Consider the following 8,765-nt stretch of genomic DNA (forward strand, 5'->3'; position numbering starts at 1 on the left):
GAGGCTAACAAGTGATTTTAATGACGCCACATTAAAGAAGAGACAAAGAAACGCCATGGGCGAGACGGGTTTGCATGCGAGCGAGTTTCCGCGCCGTGCAACAAACCATCAACAGCTCGCGATCGCCGACAGAGGCGAACAGAGCAGCATAAACAGTGACAATGACGCAAGACGGTGAGAACGTGACGTTAAGAATTTCGTAAACGTCGCTAATATAACTGCAGCGAGCAGAAAGCAATTGAGCTTTTCAGTAGGTGATATGCGAACTGATTGCAAACCCGCCAAAAAGGAGCGCTCACCTGAGTCGGCCGATGGTGGACAGTTGAACGCCCACGGCTGATTGCACAGCCGTAGAGCCAGAAGACGCTGGAGCTGTTGAACGACGATTGACAGGGCGACAACCATTCACACTCGCGTTGACAGCAAAAGTCCAACGCGGCTACTTGAATCTCTACGTCTCTACGGCGCGCACGCCGTGTAGGCAGCACTCGGAAAAATGTAAACATACCGCGCGGGAGCGCTGGGAACAAACGTGACGTCACATCCGCCTAGCGCTCATCCTCACCCGCCGAAACGGTCGGTTAATTCCTCCCCTGAAGGGCAGGTGTGCACGGCAAGCTGTGAGAGGTCTTTCCGAAATTGGTCTGAAACCAAAAACTACACCAGAATGACCGACAGTTAAAACAAAACTTTGTGTTCTGCTGTGAACAAAAAAAAATATATATGTATTTTTTTCTGAAATCGGACCAAAGATTCCGCTCCCAAAAGGGGCGCTTTTTGTCGTATCTTACCAAAGCCGTAGCTCTGCTAGCGCATATTCAGAGAGACATCGCAAATAAAAAAAATGAAAAACACGGGTTTCTATTTTAAAGGGTCATAAAATGTTCAACGTTATCTGTTGTGGCCGGTTAATGTGAACAGGCAGTTTTTTTTTATGAACACGCGAAGCCAGAAAAGCAGCGGCAGTAGCCGAGCATATATGGTCCGAAGATTTCTCGAACGCCTGAGTTCAGCCGCTTATAGCTTCAGTACAAACATTATAATGGAGCATGTTTTTCAGCAGTTTTGTTGTACTTATGAAGAAGTCTCGTTTCTGACTGATTGATTGATTTATTGATTGATTGAGGGGTTTAACGCGCCGACGCAACGCAGGCGATGAGGCGCGCCGTAGTGGAGGGCTCAGGATTAATTTTGACCACCTGGGAATCTTTAACGTGCGCCGACATCTCGTACACACGGGCGTTTTTGCTTTTCGCCTCCATGAGAAAAGCGGCCGCCGCGGCCGGGAATCGAACCCGCGACCTCGTGCTCAGCGGCGCAACGGCTTAGCCACTGAGCCACCGCGGCGGGTAGGAGTCTCGTTTCTACATTTCTAAAAAAAAAATGAGATCGGGCTTTTTTTTTAAATTTACGCATTTTTAAAAGAAAGCACAGCCGTCAATATTTTTGTGTATTTTTTGTATTTTTTTCTAGACAAGCGATCTGTTGCAGATATTTTTAGAAATATCTGGCCGACTTTACCTATACTTTCAAGTTCGTCATTATGCGGCAGATATGGAGATACGCAGGGATTTATACATCCCCCCTCCCCTCCCCACCAACACCCCCCCCCCCCCCGGGCGGATTTTGATACCCTCAAAAAAATATTTTCACAACCACGAGCATCCTGGCCAGGGATGTACACCCCCCCCCCAACAGACCTCCCCCCCCCTGGGGGATTTCGACCCCCCCCCCCCCCCCAAATCGAAATTCTTAAACCCCTGGAAATAAGTGGCGTCAAAGTGACCGACAGTCTATCCTATGGTCCAATTTCACGATTTCCTTTAAAATTTTTTTCACAGCACAACGCAATGTTTGCTTCGAACTGTTTCTGGTGTAGTTATTGGCTTTAGATAGATTTCAGACATAACTTTCACAGCTTGCCGTGCACAAAGAGACAAAGTACGCGAAGAACTGTAAACGCCTAAAACCGCGCGTCACCCGCGCGTCACCTGCGCCATTTTTACCATTTTTGCCCTCGCGAACTAGAGGAAAACGGGCTGCACGTTTTGGCTATTCCCTGGCTTGCGCATATAACTCGTAAAATACCAGCAAAAACAAAAAATGCGCGTGTACACGCATGTTCGATCTCTCGTGGAGTCAGCTTATAAATCTTACAGCTTATAATACTATAAAAAATCACATATCAATTAAGAAGAATATAATGGAGGGAATAATTCTATTCAAGAAACACACAGCAAAACAAGGAATCAGACATAAACACTGCTGAATTCAGAGTCTCCAGACCACTTTTGCTGGTATTTTTTTCAAAATTATTAACCATGATTTCTTCTATAATGAGTTTCTTATAAACTGCTGCTATAAAGTACCAAATACATCAACAACTTCAGGGCAATCTCTTGCGGCAAGCTATACGTGTTCATATTAGAAAAAGGCATTAATTCTACCTATAGATTATCTACATTTATGCAGCCATCTCACGTGTTAAAAATAGCAAACACAGCTGCGGTGAAATGTCAAAATGATCTTTATTGAGGAGCCATATATTATGTAATTTAAGGGTTGAAAATAAGTATAAGTTAAAGTAATTGCATGCAGCTTTCATACTGGCATTATTAATCAGCTTGTACCAATCAGGTTATAACGGCACAGCTTTGAGAGCAGAACGTGTGGTGCTATATAACAATTGAGGAAGCTAAGGTTCATTTTACTTTTAAACGTTTTAAAGTGGTCGTCTAAAAACTGTATATAATTCGTGTATGTTTTGCACTTGGTTTTCACCTGTTATTCTAGATGAACCTGCCAGACAAGTGCAGCAAGCGGAAACGTGAAGCTGCTTCAAAAGAGGTGCTGTCCCGACTCAAGGTGGCACTTCAGGAGCAGGCCAGTGGGGAACCTGTGGTCTGTCAGCAGCGCTTCTAAGTCAGCATGTCTGATAAGGACAGCCATTGCAACCATGACACTGACACTGATTGTGCAGGCTATGTCCAGCCTGTTAATCCAGATGTCACAAAAAAAAATTGTACAGCTTGTACAGGATGGTGTGACTTCCGTGCGAACAGTAGAGAGTTGTCTAAAGTTCTACGTTCAAGATGTGCTGTTCGCAAACAGGCAGTGTCCCTCATCAGCACGTAGGGATTTTTATCCTACAAGAACAGATATCAAGAACCACATCCAAAGAGCACTCAGCAATGACAGGTGCAGCTCTGTAGACCAGGAAAACGTTGCTGCATATGTGGAGCAGCTGCGACTAAAGGCACCAACAACAAAATGCGTTTTTCGTCCCTATCGCACGAAAGATACTGAGGCTAGCTTGCTAGAGGGAGATGAACAGCATTTGGCACCATCTGATGCAGATGTTCTGCACACTGTAGCAGGAGAGTGTGACGAAACGTTGTTGCTTTGCATTCAAACAGAGTTTATGCGAAAGCTTTTGCTGAAGTACGGTGGCGATGTAGTTTGCTTGGACGCTACATACAAAACTACGGATTACTCTCTTCCACTATTTTTGATTGTGGTAAAGACTCCCAGTAATTTTGCTGTTGTAGGGGCCTTCGTGGGTCAGTGTGAGACCGCTGAGTGCATTGAGGAGGCGCTTCAAATCTTCAAGGACTGGAACCCACTCCTTAATCCGAAGTACCGGATGGTAGATTACAGTCATGCAGAGATTGATGCCCTCAATGCAGTTTTTCCGTTGAGCCGCACTGCACTGTGTGCATTTCATCGTGAGCAGGCATGGAACAGATGGATGACAAAAAAAGAAAATGAAGTGGAGGACATCCCCACTGTGAAGAAACTCATGAGGGAGGTAGCGTCTAGCACAAGTGAAGGTTAACTGAAAATTGCGCTGGACAATTTGAAGCTGTCCCCTCAGTGGCAACAAAATAAGAAGCTTCAGTCATATATTACCCAGAATTGGCTGTCTGTACTGGAGATGTGGGTGAAGATGTATCGGTTAGACCTTCCATTCGATACAAATAATGGAACAGAGTCCAAGAACAAGACACTGGCTGGAAACAGTGGGCGGCGTAGCCTGCGAGGCCTTCTTCAAGCGCTAGTAGAAAAATTCTTCCCTGAAAAACAGGCGCAGCTCATTCAGGCAAACATCAGCTTCTCATCGAGCTACCGCCTCTATCATGAAAGCGTGCCTAGTTACCTGCATGGAAGGCCACCTGCTGTAATAAAGCACGTCATGGAGCGCTTAACAAGGGCGTCAGAGTATAGCAGTGGATGTAACATCTGGAACTAAGGAGGGAACTTTTCAGATTAGGTCTGAACGGGAAGAACGTGGTTTCCATAAAGTGGACTTCAACCTCCCAAGTTGTACCTGCTTGGACTTTAAAAAGTCCAAGCTACCGTGCAAGCATTTCGGCGCAGTATTTTTGCTCGTCGATGGATGGACCTTTCCTCGTCTCCCGGCGGCTTACAGGGACGGACCGTATTTAACTTCCCTCTGTGCCATCAGTACGACATTGTCTGAAACGTACTCGGAAGCTGAGTCGCCAAAGGACGACGAGCAGCAAGTAGCATCAGCTGATGCTGACGGAGGAGATGCTGCCAAAGGCTGTGCATCAGAGTTGCCCAGGGCTTCTCAGCAAACGACGCACCACCTAAAGTCGCAGATAAGAGCTAAGAGCTCCCAAGTTCTGTCTTCTCTTTACTACGTTCACGACCAGACAGCGCTACAGCGCATATTTTCTCTGCTCGGTGAAGCCGAAAACATTGCCAAGGAAAATGTGGCCACAAGCAGTGGAATTGCTATTAGAGGTTCACCTACAAAGGGGTGCTCAGGATTCAAACGGAAGAAAAGAACGGAAGTGTCAGTAGATGGAATGGAAGTGATGGATCTGCCCATGAAGAAGAAGTCCTTGCCTCTCAAGGAACACTGGCTTTCTCGTGGCCGGGTAGGGCAGAAAGCAGAAATGTTGAGGGGAGCGTATAAAGCACCCGGTTTGATCCATACCGTTGTTTCAGAGCCAAGAGAAAAAAATTATTTGAATCCTACAGCCCAAGAAAGCCAGAGTTAGGTATATTTTTTCACAGCTTCTAGTAACATAATCCATGTATGCGCATCTGGTCATGGGACGCATTTTTGTCTTTAGCAAATAATATATGCTTTGTTTTGCCTGTCCTGTTTTTATTTGATGAATATATTGTTTCTGGGACACGTGTAATCACTCTCATAGATTTACTAGAGGACACAATCTACGCTTTCATTCTGGTTTAGTACACTCTGTTCTGGTTTAGCAATTTCGAGTCAGGAGCAGTTTCCTATTTTGATATGTTTTCCTACACTGTGTACCCCATACTTGTATATTCAACAAAACGGGTGTTAAATTCGCATGTAATAAATATGTCCTGTGCTTTTTAAATAAATGAATGATTCGTGGATCCTGTGCTATGACCAGCCTCCCTTTGTCATTGAAGCATGGCATAATCCATCTCAAACGATCAGGGCCCGAACAAAAGAAGTGCTTAAGAGGCCTTGCCGTTTTCTACGCAATGACGGCACGTGTATTATGTTTTTATTATTGCGTAATTTTTGGCAACTTTAAATTCACGATGTAAACACGCCTTGCGCGGTGCATGAACGCGTCTGCTTGAGAGCGTTCGCGTTACTTGCTGCCGAATTCTGCTTTGTGGGGTCTATGAAAGAACCGAAAAACAAACACGGGATGAAGCTTCGTTCATTACGTGGTTCATCTTTCCCGGCCTAATGAAAAAAAAAAAAAAAACACTGCGCGCGCGGAAAGCTTTCAACCCTGCAGTTGCGCGTAACCTTTGCCCTTTTCAATCGGGTTTTTCATAAATAGTTAGTAATGAAAATATTATTTATTTATTTATTTATTTATTTATTTATTTATTTATTTATTTATTTATTTATTTGTACAGCAAGCCTCTATTTAGGCCCAGCACAGGAGGGTGAACAGAACAACTTCGACAACAACAAAAAGACTGATCAACACGTACGAGACTAGCATCGTCCCGGACAAAGGAAGCACATCAAATACACAGCTTACAAAAGTTGATAATTTGCGTACGAAGTTCTGAAACAGGCGCTACAAGGATGGGATGCACAGACAAGGGCGCCGATTGTATCAAGTGACCATCGCAATGAAACCCCATGCTAGCGCCGATTTAGCTTAGTCGCAACCAGCGCATTTCGAAATACGACACAAATCGTGAGATCAGCTGTTCATCGCTGGGCTGAGAAAAATGTGCCCAATGCCTCGATCTCCGCGTTCGAATCTTCTTCTTTTATTTCTTTCTTTTGCTCTTGTTTTTGTTTCCATCGTGATCGCATACGCGGCTACACGCTTCTCGTTGCCGACGGCGCGCATCGACGAGCGACGTGCCGCGCGCCACTCCCGTTTGACTTCGGCGCCGCGGAGCGCAGCCGCGGCGGAGAGGAAGCAGTGTTGTACACGTTCCTCCAAAATAGGAACGAAAGCTCGTTCCTCGTTCCTTCCCAATTTTGAAACGAGTTCCCGTTACAAGTTCCTTTATTGCGAAAGGAACGCGTTCCAGTTCCACTTCAAAAATTGGAACGTGTCGTTACATTAACGTTACAATTAGGTTTTTAAATTAAACTATAGTGTCGGATAATCCTGGGTCGAAATTAAGTGAGACATTTAAAAATCGCATCGAACTACGTATATTATACGAATATTAACACCACCGGCAGCAGATTATCTGGATATAAAGATAATCAAAAGAAACGCTCCTAGGTGAATTTTTTCAGGGAGCACCGGACAAACTCCAGTCGGCTCGAGGACATGTCGGTGCAGGATATTTCGGTACAGAAATTTCGGTGTACGGACATATCGGTGTACGGGCGTTTCGGTGCACGCACATTTCGGTGTACGGACATTTCGGTGCATGGTCTTCTTCGGGAATACCGTAAACGATAAGGTTCGATCGCCTACTTCTGTTTTCGAGGTCGTCGACCTGCCGTGCAAGGTTAGTTACGGTTTGTTCCAAACAAACGATTTTGTCTTCTACCTCTACTACCCTGCTCTCTATGTTAGACAGAGCATCCAGTTTAGCGTGAATAGTTGCCAGAGATTCTGTTGTTCCTTTGTTCTCCCGCTTCATTTCTTTGATATTGGCAGCTATTTTGCGCACTTCATTCATGACTTCTTGAAGAGTGGGGCCGGGGGTGGTTTCGATGTCACCAGACAATAGTAATAAATCTTTCAAAAAAAGAACATAACCAGTAACAAGTGAGCACATTTGCCATGGGCACGGCAGCACCGCAAGAAAGACATTGCTACTACGAAAACATTTTCCATATTGCTTTCTCACCTGAACACAAAAGACGAAATGGTTGGTGAGCGTCATGTTCCCTGCGGTGCAGCCGTGCCCAATGCCGATGGTCGATGCGTTGCTCCATTTATACATAGCGATCAAATTATACATTATATCTATAAACTATAAATTATAAATTATATCCATTTATACATAGCGATCAAAAGGCGAGCAAATTATCCGGTGCTTGCCTGTTTGCGACAGCCGTTATATTTTTATTTCCGCTTAACGTGGGTTATGGACAACAATCTGGAGCAGTGAATTTATTTTTTTGATTGATGCCATGTTCGACCTTTGCCAGGTATTTTTAGAAATTCTACATTTGTATATTTTTGTTTAATGCCTCTTCCTGGGGACACCTGTTATGCAGCCGATTGAATTCTTTAGCACACGTTTTTTTTTTTTCATTTATGACAGGTTGTTAATTTATATTTGCTCTTTTTTAGCTAAGACAATTACCCGTGTTTACGATGGTCTACCACCTCTTTTGTATTTTTTAAAATTACACACCCTCAAATTACATAAATCACATGCACACTCTCAATATCCAAAACATAACAAACATTAGCTAGCCCCCCCCCCCCCCCCCAGAATGAAGAAAACCTTATGAAGAGATATTACGTAGGCTGGGCTGCCTTGCTAAAATGAATTCGTGAACACTGGTCTAGGATATTGTCGGGGAGGAAAAACGGGCCTTTTGGGAAACAGACGCAGGTTCTAATGTCCTAAATGCTGATTAAGCGCGTACCGGTTGTGCATACAAATTCCACCCATTGTGTTCGGGACAACCAACCTTCGTTTAATGTTTACAAGCCTCCATTTACCGCATTTTAATTCTTTGTTCTAGCGCCCCCCCCCCCTCCTCCCTCCTCCCACCTCCCGCCTGTACGCTCGAATCTCTACCAGATTTTTTTCAGCCATATTATTTTCGGTTTCCCCTGAAAATCCTACTGGCGTGGTGGAGTACACGGTCTCCGAAGCGTCACCGCAGTGATTTTTTTTATTTAGAACATACTGCTAGCCTCTTAGTGGAGGCTTTTGCCTCCACTAAGGCCCCCACTTTGCCTCCACGTTTGCCTCCATCATATGAAGTCACGAAATTACAATATTAAAGCTAAAATGTTCAAAGAATGCCTGGGGCATCCCCTCCCTCAAAATGTCTGGGCCAAGACGTCGTGCACCAAACTGTCCGTGCACTGAAATGTCCACACCGAAACGTCCTGGACCGAAATGTCCGACACCGAAATGTCCGGATCCCGTTTAGCAGTCTGTCCTTTTTGTTTGCTACGTTGTTACCGGTTGACCGGGACCGGTCTGCTCCTGAGCGCACGGTGATACATTCAGAACAATGACATAGCACACTTCGCGTTTAAAACAGAGAAAAAGCTTTACATTCACCATGGGCGCACGAAACCTTTATAATGTGACACAAAAAGTCACCCAAAAAGCCGCTGAGA

At 44.8% G+C, this 8,765-nt stretch overlaps 1 pseudogene; it reads left to right on the forward strand.

Annotated features, from left to right (window-relative positions):
• LOC144140040 (uncharacterized) overlaps positions 1-5,372 on the forward strand; it is a 36,770-nt pseudogene extending 31,398 nt beyond the window's left edge.
• Positions 5,373-8,765: the final 3,393 nt, after the last annotated feature.

Source organism: Haemaphysalis longicornis, unplaced genomic scaffold (genome assembly GCF_048455015.1).
Source record: "Haemaphysalis longicornis isolate Haplotype H1 unplaced genomic scaffold, Haemaphysalis longicornis Haplotype H1 scaffold_5, whole genome shotgun sequence".
In the NCBI taxonomy this organism is placed as follows: Eukaryota; Metazoa; Arthropoda; class Arachnida; order Ixodida; family Ixodidae; genus Haemaphysalis; species Haemaphysalis longicornis.